Source organism: Leptinotarsa decemlineata, unplaced genomic scaffold, assembly GCF_025532065.1.
Source record: "Leptinotarsa decemlineata unplaced genomic scaffold, Ldec_3_MD MMD2_tig00000882_RagTag_RagTag, whole genome shotgun sequence".
Taxonomy (NCBI): Eukaryota; Metazoa; Arthropoda; class Insecta; order Coleoptera; family Chrysomelidae; genus Leptinotarsa; species Leptinotarsa decemlineata.
In genome coordinates, this window is record NW_027412556.1 from 20,255,724 (window position 1) to 20,279,602 (window position 23,879).

At 32.1% G+C, this 23,879-nt stretch overlaps 1 protein-coding gene and 1 long non-coding RNA gene across 2 annotated transcripts in view; both read left to right on the plus strand.

Moving 5' to 3' along the window:
• Positions 1-23,879, plus strand: part of NPFR (Neuropeptide F receptor) — a 543,873-nt gene that overhangs the window by 162,978 nt on the left and 357,016 nt on the right. The window lies entirely within an intron of this gene.
• LOC141482263 (uncharacterized) lies at positions 10,210-12,319 on the plus strand. The gene is made up of 4 exons (XR_012465425.1): positions 10,210-10,563; positions 10,676-10,810; positions 11,623-11,790; positions 12,201-12,319. It is a non-coding gene; the product is annotated as an uncharacterized lncRNA (long non-coding RNA).

Sequence of the window (23,879 nt, forward strand, 5' to 3'; positions counted from 1 at the left end):
TTGATACGAACACTGCGTTACATGTGTTCTTCTTCATTGCTAGAAAAATATGTATATGTCAAACGGATAATCAATAAATAAATTAATAAATAAAGGATATGTATTTTAGAATCCACATAATGGAAACGTCGTGATACTGTCTTTCTCATCTGTGACAATATGCAATTGAGCGGCTTTGAGCGGAAGACAATATCTCTTTTTAATTTTTTTTCACAATATAGGTGGTTTCAGGGTCTTTCATTTTTGTACGGCATTTTTTTCCTCTTCTTTACTACCTAAAAATAAAATATCATACAGAAACCAAAAATATAACCGTTCCATTCAAATATTACAGAAGTTGAAAGATGGGTCATATAAAAAATTGATATTTAATTTCTGATGATTTTGAAATCACTGATCTGACATATAACATTTTTGTGTTCCTAACAATAGACTACACCAGGCACTCAAATTGAAAATTTGAATTATATATTATTTATAACCAATAATAACTGTGAAATAAAATAAAAATGTTTGCGCAGTATTCAATGGTTTTTTCAGATTCATAAATATAACATAATGTCAAATTTGATTCAAGTATATCTCAATCAGTGAAAATTCGTAATTTGAAATAAAATTGTTAAAATATCTCAGAGAACAATAGTTGCTGGGATGGAAGCTTTTGGCTTTTTTCTCCCTCATCTTTATACGAAATATGTGGAAATGTTCCGAAGAAAGAAAATAATCAACTTCAATATAATTATCTTAAGTAATAGTTTGATAATTCAGAAGGCAAGTCGATATGTAAAAACGAAATTTTGTTGTAGGTGATTGACGTTAACTGCTTTTCTCTTTCTTCAGAAGCTTTCCACATTTTCACAATTTTTTGATGTTTACTTGATCAAATCCTATAAACGAATTCGACTTATGAAGAACAGAGAAAACAATATTCATTTACAGGATGTGTTTGTATGTGTGAGGAGCAAACATGAAGAAGATATATTGAGGATGGTTTTTTTCCAGCTTGTGTCTGAAAGTTACTTCTTTGCATGATCTACACATCTACGTATAGTTACTTTTTCAAAAATTTATTGCTACCTTCTTTCAAATTCACCTATGGTACCTGAGGAAATTATTCATCAGTTTTCACCCATGTGTTGCATATAATAGAGAGTTTCTTCCAATGAACTCTGGGGTATGGGAGAGATACGGAAAACAAATTTTGTACATACACTCCCTTATTATTTATTACGAATAGAAAACAGGACACAGATAAACTGATACTCTGAATATCAATTGCTTTCATATAATCAGAAAACGCCTAATTGAATATTTCAATTTAGTGGCTGATCAAAATTTTTATTACAAATTTTGTGCACACAATTCCTTATTATTTATCACAATATAAAACAGATATACCTACACTCTGAATATCGATATCTTCCATACAATCAGCATATGATTTTGTGTTAAAAACCGAACACAACTTTCAACGGTCATCAAGAAATATGATTCTCAGGAAAACCAAAATTTATAATTTTTTTCTATGACTATTGTGTATTGAAACTTCGATAAAAATGTTAGGATGTCGTTTCTTCCCATCCGTACCTAAAAAAAATACCAATAGAATAATGAAAACATCGAACTGAAGACCCTTCAAAAATTATCGGCTGAACTTTTCGAATTTCCTCGCAAGTTCTATGTATTCAGAAATCGAAAGGAAGTAAAACTGTTCCCATTTCAGAAATTCCATCCACTTACTATGAGCAATATACTATTTGTGATCATTCTCAGTTTGAGGAAGGTAAAATAAAACAACAAATGGTCAATAAAAAACTCTAAATCTATTCAACAAAAACTTTCAGTCAATATATTGCACATTAAATATCATTAAAATAATTAGTAACATACTCAACCGTTCGAGAAAACTTTCTCCCCCAAAAAACATCTACCCTATTTTGGACAATGCAATGTTAGGTTATGAATCACTATTTGGAGATTCATCAACCAAACAAATTAGTCAGTATTACTCCATCTACTTCTTAAGTAAAGTTTAAGTTATTCCTCCCTCAGTTCCGTGTCGAAATCAGTATCACAACTTGCACATATAACGACATCAATGATATGTTCTACAGTCGGATTTGTACAAGGATCGATAAAAATCTCTTCTAGGGATGCTTTTTCGAGACATCTTGGACAGTACTCCATTCGTCTAATTATGGACGGTTCCGAAACTGTCCTATTTCTTTTAGGGTGGTTGAGCGGTAACTTTTCTGTATCAGCTTCCTTGACAAACAAATAATATCCGAAAAGTTCGTCGCTGAGACTGTAAGTACTGACCTCGATTAACTCCTCTGCTATGATTTTTTTCTCCTCTTCAGTTAGATGAGGCCTGGTTTTTTCAAGTAACTCTATTGCGTACGACAAAACGCTTGGTACAGGTGTATCCATGTTGATATACTTTCACCAATATTGAAAACTAAATGCTTTTTTCACAATACTTCTCTCGAGAACTACTGACGACGTAAACAGCTTCACTGGGTTTTACAATTGTCTCTGAGGCTAACGTACTACCTGAATACCACCTTAAATAATGAAGTATTAAAACGCAGGTAGTGGATATTACCTATCGTGTCTATTCGAAATTGACTTCTTAGTATTCAGTACTATTAGTAAAATTTCTGGGAAAGATAGGTATTTGGTTTTTGCTTCTCCATAATTGAAAAAAATATGGGAACCTCCATTTTTATATGGAATGGATAATTTATAGGTGTGTTATAACAATAACTGAGATTGTTTATAGTTTATCTGAAAATAAATTCTACACTGTGTAAATTTTAGTGCCTGTGAAACTCAAAAATAAATAAAGTACAGAAAAATGAGAAAATATTTGTTTGGGAAATATTCCAATTGGCCTATTCAAGAAACGGGTTCTTATTCTTCATTTCGGACTTTCACTGAATCACCAGAAGGTCTCAACCCTCAAAACAATTATATAATTACCCTTCAATTATCCGTGATTACCATTGTTTCATTATGTCGTTCACAATTGATTTTTTTCCGGTGGGATTCATATTGAACATTTAAAATAAAAATTACCAACTTTATCCCTTTGCCAATAAACTAAAACTGTATCAACCTGTAACTTCTTTATCTAATCACCTACTCATGGGTTCAAAACTCATTTTAATCAATACAGTAAAAATCTACACCTATGAATGCGAAAGCTACTCACTCAACACTCACTCATTCATCTCTGTTTCTCTGTACTGGTGAGTCCTAGGAATCTGAAATTTGATAAATATGTGCTTCTTAGGTCTCAGACTGTGAAATCTTTAATGGCGCTGGTTCATTCAATTATAAGAATAATAAGAATTAAAGGACCAGGGAGATCACTTCCAATCAATGCAAAATGACGACGAACAGTTGGGTCCACTCACCTGTTGTTCTGTCGACGGATAGGATGTCCACAAGGCTTCGAATGTGTGTTCTTCTGCTGCACAACACTCTAGAGTTTCGATTTTACACATATAGCAATCATATAGCTAATCACAAAATGCGGGAAAAATACTTTTAAAGCGGAGTACCAATTTGCGGAGCGAAAAATGGCCGTATTCCTTCTGCTTCTCACCGCGCATGTCTGAGTTTTCCCCAACTGCATTTGCGCGGTGAAAGAATCCCGTGTGGTTACAGGGAAAAAATAATAATACCCAAAAAATAAAAGTGAAAATTTCCTCACTCAACCTTTGCATTTAGGAAAGGTAAAAAAAAAAACAAAAATAATACTAAACTCAAAAAATAATATGATAAGGTGAACCGTAAACATTCCGGCCACCCAAAAAGGGGTATTTGACCCTTTTTTAATGCGAAATTTCAACTTCTGGTAGAGGGCATAACTTTACCAGAGGTCTTTTGAATTCACTACCATCTGCAGTGCGGATCGTAGCAACGCGACAAATATCATCTGCACCTGGGTGCAGAGCTGTAATTCTGGCAAGATTCCATTTCGAAGGAGAAACATTATCTTGCTTTATTATTACTAAAGTACCAAGTTTGGGAGGAGGCGAGGTGGGAGCAAACCATTTCGCCTTTTGTTGCAAGGTATGTAAATACTCTGTATGCCATCGTGACCAAAAATCCTGATGGAGTCGTTGTAAAAGTTGCCATCGGCTAAGCTGATTCAACTTCAAGTGAGACAAATCTGGATCAGGTAACGCAGAAATAGGTTCCAGGGTTAAAAAGTGACCCGGTGTTAACACGGAAAAATCATTGGCATCTGAACTGATGGGTGTTAGAGGGCGGCTGTTTAGCAAACCCTCAATCTGAACGAGTACTGTGTAAAATTCTTCGTAATTTAAAATCTGTTCACCAATTACTCGCTTCAAATGCGTTTTTACTGACTTGACTCCAGCTTCTACCAATCCCGAAAAATGTGGAGCAGAAGGAGGTTGAAAATGCCATTCTATTGCAAGAGAATTTGCTGCATTTCTCAACATGTTTTGAATTATTTTGTTACCACCAACGAAAGCTGTACCGTTGTCAGAATAACATTTTATTACAGGACCTCTTCGTGAAATAAAACGCCGGAAGGCACACAAAAACGTCTCACTAGACAAATCTCCCGAAAGTTCTAAGTGTAATGCTTTAGTAGCAAAACAACAAAACACGACCACGTACGATTTGAACGTTTTTGAAGAGCGAATCTTCATTGCTTTCGTTGTGAAAGGACCACAGTGATCGATTGCAACAACTGAAAAACTGCGAAGGTGAGAAATGCGTAAGCGGGGTAGAGAACCCATTGGAGGCTGATATGGTTTTGGGTTCAAACGCCAGCATTTTAGGCATATTGAAATGATGCTGTATATAGCGCGTTTTGGCGACAAGATCCAAAAATGTTGAATTAATAAAAATTGTAAGGTCTGCGCACCGGGGTGTAAATAGACTTTATGAAAGTATTCTATGATCAAAGTGGTAAGCCGACAACCTTTTGGTAAAAGTACGGGGTGTTTTTGATCATAGTTTAGGTCTGAGTGTTCGAGACGACCTCCGACTCGTATAATATTATGGGAATCAATAAATACTCCTAATTTTTTATAGGCCTTTGGAATCGATCTTTTATTTTTCATATTATTTATCAGATCCGAAAAATATTTTTGTTGAGTATATCTTACTAAAAATAAAGTAGATTGTTGTAATTCACAACTTGTAAGTACACACGTTCTGCGAAAATCGCGATTTGATTTTTTAGAGTTGAAAAGAAAACGTGAATAGTAAGCAATAATTCTTTGTACTTTCGAAAATGAAGAGAAGCGGGTCAGTATTTTTTCGAAAGGGTCGAATTCTGGTTCGGAAGTTACAAGAAAGGTATTTCTTTCTTCAGAAAACACTTCAGGGGGTGCACTATCAAATTTGAATCTAGATTTTGGCCATTGGTTACAGGGTAATGCAAGCCATGGCGGACCTTTCAACCATAAATTATTTTCTAAGAACTCTGAAGGTAATTGTCCCCTTGAAGCACTGTCACTAGGATTATTTTGCGAGTCAATATGATGCCATGATTCTGGTGATAATAATTCTTGAATGCGCGCAACACGATTTCCGACAAATGTTTTCCATTTATATGCAGGTCCTTTAATCCAATGTAGAGCAATTGAAGAGTCAGTCCACGCATACAATCTAGAAAACACTATTTTATTGTGAAAAGTTTTCAAAACGTAGGAAACTAATTCACTTAGAAGAACACAAGCAGTTAATTCAAGTTTTGGAATTGACAAATTTTTCAAAGGACTAAGGCGAGACTTAGCAATAACAAAATATATATCACATTTTTCATTTTCAGTTATTCGAAAATAAATTACCGTGGCATACACCTTCATTGAGGCATCTCCGAATGCATGCAATTGCACTTCCGAGTTCTGTTTGATTCCAATCAAGCGAGGAATTCGAACCTTCTCGAGTAGTAAAAGCTCATCTTTTAACTGTGACCACCTTTCGCGAATTTCGAGTGGTGGTTCATCATCCCATTGAAGACCTAATGTATGTAAAATTTGCATAAAGGATTTCGCGAATAAAGTGACAGGACTAAGAAATCATACAGACGTGCAATTTGACTTAAAATATTCCGTTTGGTGCATTTGCATTCTGTGGTATCGACTGTGAAACAAAATATGTCATCTTGTGGAAACCACTGAAGACCCAAGATTTTTAAGATATGCGATTCTGTGTCGAAGTTAACTAAACTTGTTTGAAGTTGCGATTCTGGAATATCTAAAAGTAATTTCTTAGTATTACTCGACCATTTTCCTACACTGTTAGAAATGTCTGTAAAATTACAAATGTATTACAAAACAAATGATCAGTTAAACTACAAATCAGTGTGTTGCCAATACAATATTCAATACGATTTGAGTAATTTACCAAAAAATATTTGGAATCCTAGTCAACTGAGTCGTGATTTTACAATCATCATCAAATAACCCTAAACTTATTGTAATTTTACCAAACCGTAAGTCAGTTCCGAAAGAATTTTTTTTGAATTTACAAAAATTATTTATGAATTGATTCACTTCAATTTTTTGTAAAATTATAAAAAAAAGTTGGAACTGAAATTAAAATGAAGTCATAAGCATTTTACAAAAACATTTAGTATTTTTAAAATTTCCGTTTAGAAATTATATAGTGCTTTGTAACTGGGCCAATTGTTTTCATTTTTCTCACACGTATTGTAATTATACTGAACCGTTATTAAATTTTTCATAAAAAGTTTTCGAAACGTACGAATGTTATTTGCAAATTAGATCACTTAAATTTTTTGTGAATTGAAAAATATTTTTATAACTGGAATATCTATGAAGTCATCAAAATTTTACAAATACTTTCAGTATTTTAACAACTTTTGTTTGTAAATTATAAAGTGCTTTGTAATTTGGCCAATAATTTTCATTTTTCTCACACGTATTGTAATTATACTGAACCGTTATTGAATTTTCCATGAAAAGTTTTCGAAATGTACAAATATCATTTGCTAATTGAATCACTTTTAAGTTTTTTGTGAATTAATAAAATATTTTTATAACTAGAATAACTATGAAATCATCAAAATTTTACAAACACTTTCAATTTTTCCCACACTTATTGTAATTATACTGAACCGTTATTAATTTTTTCATAAAACGTTTTCGAAATTTACAAATATCATTTGTAAATTAATTCACTGTAATTTTTTGATAATTGATAAAATATTTTTTTAACAGGAATTACTATGAAGTAATTGAAATTTTACAAATACTTTCAGTATTTTCACAACTTTTGTTTGCCAATTATATAGTGCTTTGTTATTTGACCAAAAATTTTCATTTTTCTCAAACGTATTGTAATTATACTAAGCCAATAGTCAATTTTCCGTAAAAAGTTTTCTTAATTTACAAATTTTATTTGTAGAATTATTAAATTTGATTGTTTGAAAAATTATGAAATATTTTTGGAACTGAGATTATACTATGAAATAACTTGAATTTTACAAATATTTTTAGTCATTTTACAACTTTCGTATGCAAATTTCGTATTGCTTTATATCGATTAAAAGTGTTTATTTGTCTCACACGTATTGTAATCATACTAAACCATTTAGCATTTTTTATGAGAAGTTTTCAAAGTATACATCGTTTGTGATGTAATATAAATAATTGTTAGAATGGAAAGTACTATGAAGTAATAAACATTTTACTAATGTTTTCATTACAATTTTCAGATTGTAAAAAAGTATATATTATTGTACTTATTGGTCACAATGCGATAATCAGAGTTGTAATAGTGTAATTTTTAGTACAGAAATGTGACTTAGTGAAAGTTAGTGATATAAGTGGTTAATCACTAATGATTTTCGGTGTCAATTCAATCATGTATACTCGTATAAATAGAAACTCGGTTCTAAGTCAAAACAAATGAATATTTACGAATTCTAGGAAATTTCCACTGATTCATGCGTTTATATATCAGAAAAAAATATCGCGAATTTGATTGGCGACAATATTCGAATTTTGTTATCACTAACAATCATTTAAGGAAATTGATACGATGAATGAAAGTTTAGCCTCGAATGGAAGTTTTGAATATGAGTTTTCAACATCAATCGTTGCTACATTGCGATAGCAATGTCGCAAGTTAATTTTTTTTGTATTGAAAATCATTCGATCATAATTTCTATCATTGTTGATGAAGCAATTTTTGTTCCATCCATTGGATTGTAATCATTTTCTTTAAACTTTACTATCTTCAGTAATCAATTCTGATTTTCTAGAAAGAACTAGATATCTCCCCACTTCTGATCAATAATTTAGTGTATTGTTTTATGTTAACATACTTCTTAACGCGTGTTAATAATCACAAAATAGGGCACTGCGTACGCTGTCATTATTTATTTCAAATTACCCTTACATTTTTAACAGTACACTTTTGGTACTGAAAAAACCTTATTCTCAAACCTTTTCCAAGTAAGAAAGGTACACTTCCTCAACAACGCTGGTGGTGATCGTTTTCTAAATATTTACAATTTTATATATCGATGCATATTACTTAGCTCCAAGGGCGCTAAGTGAAGTTGCTAGCAACATTACAAAAACTATGAGTATGTGGTGTATTTCGTCAAAATAAACAATTTTTTCCTATAAAATGTTTATGGAAATATCATTCGTTTTTTTTGCAATTTTAGTTATTTTCATCAAACTTTATAGGCAGTATACCCGGACAGACTTCTTCTAAACTAATCATTATTGAACTGCCTAATCAATCCAAACTGAAAAAAAATTCCAGATTTGATTATTCAATTAGAAAATGCTTCATTTCGGAGTTTGTGAAAATAACAATTCAGAGAAGTCCTGTGTTATTTATCAGGAAAATGAACATTTAAAAATTAAACGAAACAACTATTACAACTGTTCAAAGTGACGATCCCCAACAGTAATACAAGCTTCTGCTCTCCTCATCAAATAATTCCGCACCCGTTGGAAAATGCCGGGAGTATTTCTTATCGTTTCGCAGTAAGCTATGATGTGTTCTTCAACATTTTCTCGTTTTCAATGGGACTACCATGAATTAGTGATTTTAGGTGTCCCCAAAAAATTCGACGGGATTAGGATCCGGTGACCTTGGGCGCCAATACTGAGTGCCTCCTTTTCCTATCCATCATTGGGGATATGCTACGTCTGAGACATTTCTTACTATCACACTAAAATGAACAGAGGCTCCATCGTGCATAAACTAAGAGTGACTTCGGACGCCAATGGGAATATCTTCTATAAGGTGGAAAAGCTCGCATTGCAAAAAATTCAGACAAGCATCTCCATTCAAACGTAATCCTCAAGTATGGCTACCCATACTTTAGAAGAGAATCTGTTTTGGAAATTAATTTGTGATATCGCAAGTGGGTGATCCCCATTTCTTGAAAAATTAGGCTTATCTGTGAAGAGGATTTTCGATTAAATTTGGGGATGTTATTCGACTTTTCTATGAAGACATTGAGGAAATTCGATGCGTGGTTGGAAATCACGTAGCGTAGTGCCTGGATACGCTCAATATGATAAGGATATAATTGCTGTTCCTTCAAAAGTCTGTAAACGGTCATGTGAATCACATTTAAAGTTTACTATTTTTTTGTACTTGTCTTTGAATGTTCATTAATTTCTTCGAGAACCACCTCCTTCAATTCAACAATTCTTGTTGTCCTTGGCAGTCCTACTGCAAAATTTCTTTCAAAGCTTCCAGTCGTCGAAAAAGATTCGCAAATGACCCTGCACAAGGAGTCACACGTTGGAGATGCAAAAACCATCTCAGCCACTTCAGCATTCGTAAAGTCGGACATGGTACCAAAAAATCACTTTATAAACACCAGCTGTCGAAAGCGCTCGCAGATAATTAAACAGAAGTCATAGAGCTTCAAATCCTTTTTGTAACTTACATTAATAGTAAAATACTGAAAATAAAGAAAAAATTAGTTGCATCATTCAATATATATATATATATATATATATATATATATATATATATATATATATATATATATATATATATACAAGTATTTTATTATTTGACTTCTGTTACACTATAATTTCATGTATAAACACATAATTTTAATATGTTCTTTCTGAAATGTTTTTCATTAATTCATTTATAACCATAATAATAAAATAATAATCAATAACCATTTCTATTATTATCATCATCATTGTTATTATACTCAGGGTAATTATTCACTAAACACATATATCCTGTAAAAATCGTTGTAGGAACAATTAATATTTCAAGTCGATTGGATGTCAATACTGTTTTGTTTTGGCGGTTAGGCGTCCAGCCCCGCTAGAAATTGTCTAGACACTTTTTTTTTACATTTTAGGAGTACAGGAGTAGGTAGGTATGTATTATAACATATTCAGTGTCAAGTGTATCAGTGCCGAGAGAGGAAGGATCCAGACACATATAAGTCGAAGTAGTTTGCATTGCTTGAAGAATTACATTTATTTGATTTCTGTGAATTAAAACTGTCTCTTTTGTTTTCCCGTGAATAGTGCGTGTGAACCTTTTACTCAAGTATCGATTATAATCAATAGTTGGTAAACATTTGAATCAATAAAATATAAAACTCTTCAAGATCTTTTAGAAATAAAGTCATTCCATGTAATTATTTAATAATATGTTTCAGATTGTTATGGTATCCATCAGTTTTCAATTTTAACGTAAGTTTACTAACTTAAGTTACAAATACTACACTTTATGTTAACAAATTGATTAATTTTCTGGGCAGGAGGACTTAACTGATGATGAGTTACTCGAGAAGGTTTCCCGTATTGATGTTTCCCGTATTGATGGTAAGAGATGCGTAACAATTCCATATTTCTATAAAGTTAGTTCCTTTTAACTATCGAGTAAGTTTTATCAAAATTACTGTATGTTTGAAGGTGTTTCACAATGTTTCATTGTGAATTTCATCCATTCGGACTTCCACTGTCTAATATGATATAAAATGATTTGAAATCCCTGAAAGAACAAATAAAAATGAAAATTAAAATAAATAGCTGAAAATAACAATTATATTAAGCAAAAAACCCTGGAATGGAATTACAATAAAAAAAAATACAAGGAATAATTTGAAATTGAACCATCAAAATGAAATGAAAAATTCAAAGATTTCAAGCCAAGTTAAATCACGACGTTTCGTCCACAATCGATATCGGCTGATGAGTCATCACCCAAAGACGATTGTTGATACTAATAATCAAAACTTCGTGAAGTAACTTGGCTTGATATATTTTAATTTTAATTTTTTCAATTTTCAATTTTTTGCTTAATTTTTTTTATTGTAATCTGCTTTCAGGGTTTTTTTGCTTAATATAATTGTTATTTTCATCTATATATTTTAATTTTCATTTTTATTTGTTCTTTCAAGGATTTCAAATCATTTTATATCATTTCAGACAATGGAAGTATGAAGTAATGAAATTCAAAATTATTGTACTTGATATTTCAGAAAATTCACCTATTTCCAGAAAAAATTTGTACATGAAGAAGTTGAATTCATTTGATTAAAAATAATAAATAACAATGATAGTTTGAAATATTTTATATATATTTATTAAATATTTTTTTTAGGAAAAGATTTACATGACAGTTGAAATGTATACATTTGGTATTTGATGAAGAAATGAAAATACATGCTCCGTCTTTTCTTGATGGACTATTAGCTACATTCCTGTGCTACCACGCATTTGGCTTCGCATATCCCCCGTAAAATGGGGGAATACTTGAAGCAATTCAACGGTGAGTGTTAAAAACTGTGCTATTCTCTAGATTTTTGATAATTCCAATACTCTCTTTTGTAAACAATTTCAAAAGTTGGAAATCAGTTTTATTTTTCATTTTTCCATTAATTAAACTCTACATTTAAAAGACGTCGCCCCGGAGCGCCAATTTTAATGATCTTATTGTTGACAATTGATTTTAAAGGTAATCATTTTCGCTATCTGAATAATTGAAATTCCCAATCTTAAGCGATTCATAATTTGTTGTACATATTTCTTGCGAAAAAGCTTTACATAAGACTTTATAGATACTGCACTGATAAAAATATTCACTTGAATCATGTTAATTTTGTCTCAGGATAATTCATATTATTAAATTTTTTTTAATCTTTTGCTTCCGATTAATTTGTAAATGACTTTAAATTTCAGATTCTTGCTGAAAATTTCTCCTCTCAAACGTACAAAGTGGGACGGAAAAAGAAAAGCAACCAATATCCATCCTAAAGTCATCAAGCTGAGAAAAGCAATCGATCCATATATTGCTGATGAATCGCATTAAATTGTCATTTTAACATAGTTGTGTACTTTTTATGTTATACGTACATACTACATAATTATTATTCATTAATATAATGTGATTTCTATTTTATATAATACTCGTTATAATCTTTTATTTTTTACTATGTATATTATAACTATTTGACTGCATTACTCACTTAATTTTTACTTTGTATCTAATGTATATTACGTTGAGTTTGAATTATAATATAATATACTCAAGTATAAGTTTTATTTATATAATGTAGACTAATTATCCTACATTAAATAAAATTCCATTTGTTAATTTTAAAATGATTTTATTCAATAAACTATTTTGTTGATCAAGAAAATGATAAATTATCGTTTGGTACCTTGATAAGAAGCCTATAAATCGCACTTCTCATTCAACACCTAAATTATTTGCAATATTATATTGCCAAGTTAAAACTTTGGATGTATCCAGTAATAATAAACATCTCCAATTAAATTGTTCAAGATCTTCAATTAGAGCACTACTATAAGATCTGCTTCATTTGTAAATCAATAGAGAAATAAAAAAACTTATTTTAGAAAATCACAGTGTTCATATTTAGTGAATTCGCAATGCAGCATTTTAAAATTACAAATTTTTTCACTGAATTTGTTTAACAAAATCACAAAGTTTCTATTGTGATATTACAAAACAAACGTTCCATATATATTTACTAAAAATGCAACCGATGTTTTATAATTTTTCAAAACTAAGTTGAATTGAATGCGTAGTAAATTTGGGATACAGTATTTTCAAATTACAAATCAATTTTCACCGAATTTGCTTAACAAATTCACAAATATTGTGTTGTAATAATAGAAAACAAACTCCCATCAAATGTTTACATAAAAGCAACACATTTTTTGTAATTTTCTAAAACTGGGTTTGACTGAATGCGTAGTAGATTTGCAATGCAGTTTCTTGAAATTACAAATCAACTTTTTCGAAATTTGTTTAATAAATTTACAAAGATTGTGTTGTATTATTACAAAACAATTGTCCACCAAATGTTTCCAAAAAAAACAACAAATATATTGTAATTTTCTAAAACAAAGTTGAACTGATTTCGGTAGTAAATTTACAATGCAACATCTTGAAATTTAAAATCTTTCTCTACCAAATTTGCTTCACAAAAATACATAGTTTGTTTTGTAATATAACAATACAAACGTCAGGTGTAAGTTTAATAAAAAATCCAAAAATGTTTGTAATTTTTCTAAATTGAGTTGAAATAAATCGTGTAGTAAATTTACAAAATGCGATTCTATTATTCAAAAAAATGTTATGCGTTAAAACTTCCAAAGCATTTTTTGTAAAATTAGCATAGAAATTTTTAACAGTGTAGTTCAAAGCCGCCCTTTTTCAGTATTGCAATCAGTTGATCGCGAGCTATCTTTGCTTCCTGAAATGAATTGAAACTCGAACAACAATCATCAACGTAAGTCGAATGTTCTAAAATTCGAGCTCCCAAGGGGTAGTTGTCGCGTTCATCTTGTGCTAACTGAAGGATGGTTCGATTCGCAAGAAATGGAGAGCAAGACAACCCAAAAATCACTCTCTCAAACATGTACTCGCGGATAGGTTCGCATTTGGAATTTCTCCATAAAATTCTCTGAAAAGTTTGATGCTTTTCAGCTACTTTAAGCATAGTGAACATAGAGTGAATATCACAAGTGAATGTTATATTACCAAGACGAAAATTTAATAGAATTTGACCAATATCCTTTTGAAGCTTTTGACCAATCAAAAGCGCATCATTTAACGACGGTTGGTTGCCTCTAATTTTGAAACTGCCGTCTAGTACTATGCGGACCTTTCCTGGTTTCACTACCGCGTGATGTGGTATTAGGTTCGTTCCAACCAGCGTCAGAAACAGTTTCTGACAGTCAGGATTCTGCGCAGTAATGTGATTGCGTTCCAACGTGAGTTTCCAACCATTAGTAAACTATCAGTTTTCTGTTCCATCCAAGATTCAAACCTGTTCGAAATCTATCAGAATGGTTTGAGGATTATCTTCTAACCATCAATCTGACGCATGCGTAATCCGTATTACTGTTTCTGTTTTATGTTCATGCAACTTACAAACAACATAACCTGCAAAAATTGTTATAAACTAAATTATATATTTGCTGGCGCAGGAAAAATTGGGAATTCTTTAAGTGAACCTATAATATGAACATCTTTAAATACACAAATTAATTATTGCGGTGACCTCCCAGTTCCATGTTGATAAGTAAAAAGAATAGAGATATAAAATACTGCAACCTTCTTTTACTCTCCAGAAATACACTTGATTAGATTTATTATTAAAGAATTGAAGGGGTTATATTTTTAGGAGTGACATTCGTTGTGGAATGTTTGAAATACGAACTGAGTAGAGAAAAGTATCTTCTGTATAATTCAGTGTTCATATAGAAGTATTTGTTTCGAAATATTTTTTTTTTCTTTCGTGTAATTCAATGTTTATATGAAAGTAGCTGTTTCAGGAGGACATTCTTTCAGTTTGTGTCTGAAAGTTACTTCTTTGCATGATCTACACATCCAATGTATAGAGTTACTTATTTTCAAATTGATTAATCCTTCCTTTCTTTGGAAGATTCCCTCATCCCCTTTTTTTGTATTAAGATGGAGTAGTAGAAAGCCAAAAACTTTCTTTCCCAAATTATTTTTAAAGGTTATGTTGAAATTCCATGCCAAACTTCAGTTGAACTATCAGCTGTTCCAATCAGAAATTTCAAATTAATCAGAAACCAATATTTACCAGACATGCGCGTTGTCAACGATTTACAAACAGTTGGAAATCTGTTTGTGACTCAAGGTTGGAACGCACCTATTATAAAACCATTTTGGAGAAGTAAGTTGTCAGGGACAGGTTTGAGAAAATCTTCTTTTAAATAATCAACAATTATTTTTGAATATTCGCGATGTAATTCCTTATTTGCGTACAACCTATTTTCAAGGGACAAAAAACGTTTTGTAGCAAGAGCGCGACATTCTGTGATGTCAAAAAGCGGTTCATTAATATTTTTGAATGGAAGCTCTAGAATATATCTACCAGTAGCGTCACGTGAGTGTGTTTCTCGAAATATTTTCTCGCAGAGTTCATTTTCTGGAGACATCATTTTTTCTCTAGGAATCTCCTCAATTTCCCAGAAGTGCGAAAGAGTCTTATTCAAGTTGAACAAATCTGTTTGTGCCGTAGAACAAAATAAAGTTGTAGCGGTAGTAAATGAAGAGTTCAACTCCGTATATTTTCCGATTAATACGTAACCGAAAATTGTATTTATTGCGATCGGTTCATTCCTTTCGCCCGAAATATGATTGTTAAGTAAAATAAGAGCAAAAATTTCGGCACCTAATAATAAATCTATTGGACCGGGTTCATAAAATTTAGGATCAGCAAGAAACAGATTTTTTTTATGGTCAAGGTGCGTATGTTTCAGAGTGCGAAGTGGCATATCTGTGCATATTTTTGGTAAAATGTAAGCATCAATATTCAATATTGGGTTGGAGGTACCAATCGGTTTGATAGAGCAAGAAACTCCACCTTTTGTAATATTCAAACCTTGAATTTTCAAGGACGATTCGAATCGCGCCAAATGTAGTTTTTTAAAACACTTTTCTGATATGTAATTTGTCTCGGAACCACTGTCAATAAGTGCTCGAACTTTGTGTTGCGTATTGCCACTGTTGAATTGCGTATTGAGGGGACTCGTTTGCGGAGGAAGACTGTTGATTTTCGAATATTCCAACTGGGAAGCGCCCCGTGGGGGTTTACATATGATAATTACTTTTTCACACCTGTTTTTCCGTACCGCTATATTTTTGGACTCTGAAACTTTGTATGTAGGTTCGTTTTATGTTGTAGATGTGCAATAAAAAAGGATTATGGAATATTCCAACTAGGGCACCAGCGGCGGGAAGAAAGTCGCTTTAATAAAATAAAATTACGTTTTCATAACTGTTTCTCCATAGCGATATATTTTCGGAGACTGGAATTTTGTATGAAGCTTCGTTTTATATTATACCTAGATGTGCAATGATAATAAATTTGTAATTATTTCAACTGGGTCGCCAGCTGCGGATCCATAAAACAAAATTATCTTTTCATCACTGTTTCTTCATGCCCTTAAATTTCCGGTAGGTGAATTTATATTTAATATCAGCATTGCACCCGTGCGGAGCCGGGGCGGCTCGCTAGTACAAAATAAATGGATGTCATGGTACAATACGAAATACGCTTAGAAACAATATATACTTAATGTCAATGTATGAAAATACATAACAATGATCGAAATGCTTTATATTGCTTTAAAGTCTGTTTTACTAAAAATATCACTAGAGTTCAAATTATTTCCCGAGTCGCAGATGAGAGAAATTTTCTAAATATATTTATGAGCCAGAAAAAATAATCCGGACATTAGTTTGACCTCGCGTATTATTCGGTAAGAAAATTCCACACCGAATTGTGGTGGAAAATCAAATATTTGTAAAAAATATTTTTCCATCCTCAATAATGCAAATTATTTCATTCAAGTCACCAGCGAAACATAAAATGTGTGGTCGACTCGATTGATGAGTTGCCACGACAACTAAGTGAGACCGTACGACGTAAAAAATGTTTCGCTTCGGTCAAGAAAAGTAATAGTCTAGGATCCCTCTGCAGAATCACTACGTCCATAGCGTAGTTAACGAAACTTAGATTTTTACATACATTTGTGAATAGGATAATACATTTACGACAGGGTGCCAGTCAAAATGTAGCCGCAAATATTTTTAATTAAAAACAAGCGAGTGTGCTTCGAACTACACGAATGAAGTAAAACTTCTTCAGCTCCATCTATAGGTATGTATGTACCTACAATGGCTATATCGGGGAAACCAAATAAAGTATAAGGAATCTGGAAAAAAAAAATCATGATAATTGAGTGAATATGAAATAAAAAAAAATTGGAACTAACGGAGAATTATCTTCAAAATCGGTTTTTTATTGTCAAACATAACTGAAAATTTTCAGAAAAATTTCCAGCTAGGTCAAGTGTACCACAAGGATCGAATCTAGGTCCACTTCTGTTCATAATTTTTATCAATGATTTACCGTCAGCTCAGATATATATATATATATATATATATATATATAAAGCGATCTAAAAAAAAATATTGCCATTTTTAAAATATCCCTAGACTTTTCCGATGTAAATATATATATACATATATATATATATATATATATATATATATATATATATATATATATATATATATATATATATGTATATATATATATACATATATATATATATATATATATATGTATATATATATACATATATATATATATATATATATGTATATATATGTATATATATGTATATATATATATATATATATATGTATATATATATACATATATATATATATGTATATATATGTATGTATATATATATATATATATATATATATATATATATGTATGTATATATATATATATATATATATATATATATATATATATATATATATATATATATATATATATATATATAGATTGTCTTTTTTTTGTCATGATTTTGAACTCTTCAAACCAGTCCAAACAGTCCGACACTGCAGACATCAGCAAAAGGATATTAATATTATTTCAGATTGGAGTTTGAAGATTGAATGTAATACTTTTATTGCATTGTCGCAACTCAGGATTAATCGCTATTTCAAAACCAACCCTCTTGCATCCAAATAATGAAAGAACTGAATGAAATATTTATTATGATGAAAACGAAAAAATTACGCTAAGGGTAGTTAAGAAAAATACAAAGAATCACCAAAAAACTTACATTATACTGCTACCCAGTAGGAACGATGGAAAGGGAAATGTGCTCTGGAACCGTTTCTGAAGAGTGATCAGTGAATGCTGAATAAATTTGTCAATACGTTCTGTTGATCTCAACCTTCCTCAATATTTATAAAAGTTCATATGCTGAGGTTGCAACTTCCCTCTGATCACCTTACTAAGGTGAAATGCTTAATACGCATCCGTGCAACTTTGCATATTTCGAAATTGTTTTATATTTCCATATCCTGTAATCGTATTAATTTTGATGTCTATGAACTTAGAATATTAAAAGATAGAATTGTGAATACTGCGTGTTTTTGTTTTAGAATATTGAAGTTGGGGTTGAAACATATTTCAATTCATGTATTTACTTGAATGAATTTCAATTATTCCATGACTATTTTCCATCTTTCCAAGTGATTAAGGGTTTCGTAAAGGGGTTTACCCGGCTCTTACTCCATGAAAGATTTTAGTAGCTTGATTTTTTCAAATAAAAATAATGGCGGCCACTTTCTGACTGGCAAACTGTCATAAATGTATTTTCCTATTCATAAATGTATGTGAATATTTGAGTTTGATTAACTACGCTATGAACTTAATGATTTTGCAGCGGGATCCTGGTAAACTGCTTCCATACAAGCGTATAGAAGCAGTTTACCAATGTTTGCGCAGAAAAATCGTATAATTTCGACAGAGCGGATATACCTGTATAAGAACTGGCGCTTATTCTTGAAGACTACAAGGAGAGTGTTATCAGAGTTTTATGGAATTCCACAGTCCAGCAGTTGCAGGAATATGTTTTTGAAAAGTATTATCGCAAATTGAATCCATTCTCTGACATAGACTTTTTGAACGCAAGAGCTGCAAAAAATGCTGAGCGCCGGAAGCTACGAATGGATCCAACCAAGAGAAAGGAAAGTTCATCTGCACTATCAGCAGACGAGCTAGAAAAAATTATTGAGCTTTGGGACGATAACACTCCGGAAAGACTGCAGAAATTTTTTTTCATGTTGCTGGTCATGAATTGGCCTGGAGAGGAAATGAAGGAGCGGCAGCACAACTCGAATATTTTGTGGAGGAAATTGACAATAGAGAGGAACCAACAGACTCAGTTTTCTCCAAGATCGCCCAAGGCGATTCAAAGAAAATGCCTGACAGTGACTGTCTAGTACCGAATACACTCAATGAAGAAATATGCTCAATGAGACTGTTCAAAAAACTAACAAGCAAGCGGAGCCCCATCAATACGAAGCGTTTATTTTCGACGCCAAATCCAAACTGGAAGAATCCCAGTTCCAAAGGCGGGTACGAGGACAAAATACAATATCTTCTTGGTTCAAATCCGCTGTATCATTGATTGTAATTGATGTTAAAAATATGAAAATAACAAATCATTCTGTAAGGACCACTGCTGATTCAACTTTAGCGGAAACGGGAATTGGAGAACCATATCTGCAAGTAGAATCGGTCCATCATCAGGAAATAACCGACGCAATGAGGTCTGTTTCAATTTCGGCAGAGACGATTTAAGAATCACTGAATCAAGAACAAGCAACTACTTCAAATCAACCTGCCATAGTTTATAATAATTGCGTTTTCCATATAAAGAATAAATACAATAGTCAAAATAATGTAAATAATTATATTTATTATCACTTTTAACTATTCATGTAAAATATTAAACTAAAAACTGATAAATTTTTTTGCTATTTTTCAACTACAGAATACAATATCTTCCTGGTTCAAATCCGCTGCATCATTGATTGTAATTGATGTCAAAAATATGAAAATAACAAATCATTCTGTAAGGGCCACTGCTGTTTCAACTTTAGCGGAAACGGGAATTGGAGAACCATATCTGCAAGTAGACTCGGTCCATCATCAGGAAATAACCGACGCAATGACGCAATGTTTCAACTTCGACAGAGACGATTTAAGAATCTCTGAATCAAGAACAAGCAACTACTTCCAATTAACCTGCCATAGTTTATAATAATTGCGTTTTCCATATAAAGAATAAATGCAATAGTCAAAATAATATGAATAATTAGATTTATTATCACTTGTAACTATCCATATAAAATATTGAACTGAAAACTCATATATTTTTTTGTTATTTTTCAACTACTGGAAACCTAGTCAGCAAATATAACAAATTTACATTGCGTCGAAGTTTCGATATCATTCTTCATAACCCATACCTATAGTGTTGAGGAATGAACAAGAATTTAATCTACATCACCATGTATTAGGTTTTGTTTTATTGATAGAAAAAAATTTGTTGATAGGGTTGTCAGTGTCAAGTTACTTGAATTAATTTTTCTGAGATTTGTATATTTATTTTCATTAAAGTTGTTTACTGTTGAATAATTCTGTGTTCGACCTAAAACTCAACAGGTTATAGGCCCAGGTGCGCATTAGTCAAAGATTGAGTTGGAAAAATGAACTTAAAAGTTTTAATGAAAATGGAAATCTCAAAAGTTGTGATTGATAAGGTAGAAGGTCAATCAAATTGGGTCGACTGGAAGTTCCAGTTGAAAATTCAACTATATGCGTATGACAATACAGCTTGTATTGCTGGAATGTACGCTTCAGAAACCTGAAGAATTGGCTCCATGGGCATCAGGGGACCAGAAAGCTGCTTATAGTAAACAATTAGCAGTTAATAATAAGATAGAGTATACTGCCCAAAATATAATAGTCTGTAGTTTGAGCTCTCAAACAAGACAGTTGGTTAATATGTGTAATTCCGCTCAAGAGATGTGGAAAAAGGTACATAGTGTTCACAAACAACGAACAGAGCAGAGAAATGATCGACTGTTTAATGAATTTTTTGGCATATCAAATCAGCATATCAAATCAGCAGATTAAAGCATATGGCAGAATTAGAAAAACTTTGGGTAGATTTACAAGATGAAACTTTGAAGGAAGATGAATAGAGTTTTGAATACCATGCCTCCTGATTATTTCAAATTCATGAATGCCTGGGAATCTGTTCCTAAATCCCAAAGAAACTCCACTCTTCTCCGAAAAAGACTTTGTACTGTTGAACTTCGCTTGCAGAACAGAAATAGTAACAATACTCCTGAAAAATTAACTTTTTTCGTCGCAAAGACCAGTCAGCAAACAAAGGTTAACACAAATGCCCAGAAATCCTATACTCAAAAAAATAGGAAATCATGAATTTGTTCTGGTTGCGGACAGAAGGACATTTGAAAAAGAAAGAACAAATATTCTTCCTAAAGGCAGCGCTTTCATAGAATCAACGTATTAGTTTGATAAAATTGACCAGCGTGAAGTATGGATTGCCGATTCCGGAGCAACTCAGCACATGACAATGCATAAGGAATGGTTTTCTTCGTTTGAACACTTTTCAGTCCCTCAATCTGTGTTAGTTGGTAATGGTCACCACATGAAGGCTATAGGAAAGGGGGATATCGATGTTAAAATGTGTGTTAATGGAGAGTGGTCTCAAAATTACCTGAAAGACGTTTGGTTTATAGCAGAGGTGGGAAGAAATTTGTTTTCTATTTCTTCTGCGCTCGATAAGGAAATGATTTCATCTTTCAACAAATATGGTTGTAGCATATTTGAAAATAATGCCAAAGTGGCATTTGCATAAAGACAAAATGGTCTTCACTATATGAATATGTGTGTTGTTTTACCTGAAGTTGAGGCACAAGCTAACATATTTGTTAATGATCAACTCCAATTGTGGCATGAACGTCTGGGCCTAATGAACCTGGAGTTCATGTAGAAGTCGACAGTGAATTCTGAGAAGGTTGTATGTTTGGTAAACAACATAGACTGAGCTTCGAAAAACGTAATGGAAGACCCCAGAAAGTAGGTCAAGTGATACATGCTGATGTATGTGGTCCAATACCCGTAACGTCTCTTGGAGATGCCCGTTATTATGTGTTATTCAAGGATGATTTCTCCAAATACAGAGCAGTCTATTTTTTGAAGTAAAAGTCCGAAGTGAAGTTCGAGATGGGCCACAATATAAAAGAACTTTTTACTGATGGTGGACTGGAACTTGATAACCATGACGTGGAATAATTGTTGGGCTACGCTGGTATCTATCATAGGATTGATATGCCATATACACCAGAGCAAAATGGAGGTGCAGAACATGAAAATCGCACAATAGTGGAATCTGACAAAACCATGCTACATGCTAAGAATCTTCCAGAGTAGCTGTGGGCAGAATCAGTCAATACAGCTGTGTATATATTGAAGAGAAGTGGACCTACCTCCAATAATGGAAAATCCCCGATTGAATTATGGATAGGAAAAGACAGTTATGTAGAACATCTTAAGGTATTTGGGACTGATTGTTTTGAGGATCTTCAGTGGGATATATTGGTAATAAGTATGGTTATCGAATCTGGGCCCCAGAAAAGAATGATGATATCTTGAGTAGAGATGTTATTTTTAAAAATGAGAAAATTGAAATGTGTCATCTGAAAAGTCAACCAGATTATGAAGTTGTCGATCAGCAAACAGAAATTCAATTTAAAAAGAAAGATATCACTGATACTGAAGCACAAAGTAGTACGGAAGAGCTAAGAGAGTCAAGTGATATATCTCCTGTAGGTGACGAACAGATTTGTCAGCAGTTAGGAGAAAATTCCGAACGAGAAGGATTGGTTTATTGATAGAAAAAAAATTGTTGATAGGGTTGTCAGTGTCAAGTTACTTGAATTAATTTTTCAGAGATTCGTATATTCATTTTCATTAAATTTGTTAACTGTTGAATAATTCTATGTTCGACCTAAAACTCAACATATAGGTAACCTATACCTATAGGTATGGGTTACGAGCTTGCGATAATTCTGAAATTTTAATTTATTGTAGTTGCATGAAAATGGCAACGTAAAGCGTAATATAATATATTCTTGCATTTTATATCAATTTTGAATTACTGCAAGTGGTAGAAAGTTACAATTTTATCAAATTTAATGTGCTTGGCAGTTTCGATACTGGCCATGTAATGGCTTCTCAGTCTGTCCTTTAAGATATTGTTTTCTACTCCTTGTTATTACACGGTAATGCAGTTTTATCATGAAATATATTACCTTCTTTGATTTTTTTATTCACCTCGGGATATTACAAGTGGTAAAAAATGAAAGAAATAGTAGTTTTATAGATACATACCGACAGGAACAGATTACATAATAATATTCAGTGTGTCTTCACACTTATGAACTCTTAGTAATTCAAAAGTGCCATTCAGGGACAAAAAATATGATATTATTCCAATTTATAGTTACAACAAGTGGTAGAAAATTATAATTTTAGAGGTTCTTCGGGAAGCTGCATAAATAAATTCTCAGCGCGTCATAGCTTTGGCAGCAATTATTTAGGCCTTCAAATTGGTAATTTCTACTTATTGTAGTTGCATGGGAATACCATGTGAGGATGGAAAATAGTTTATTTTTCAATTCTACAAGTGGTAGAAAATCGTTTCTTCTTGCGTTTTTATTAATGTGGGTTATGCACGCTTTAATGGTATGGAATTCATAACCAGCGTCAGCAAGCATCAATCATAGGATGTGATCATTGTATTTTGACAGTTCAAATCATCAAAAAAACTCGTGTTTTGTTGCAATAAAGAATATTGTACAGTCAGTAAAATCAATAAAATCATACTATATGCAAAATATGCGTGAAATTGTCTGATGTAATCATCATCGTACCATGACAC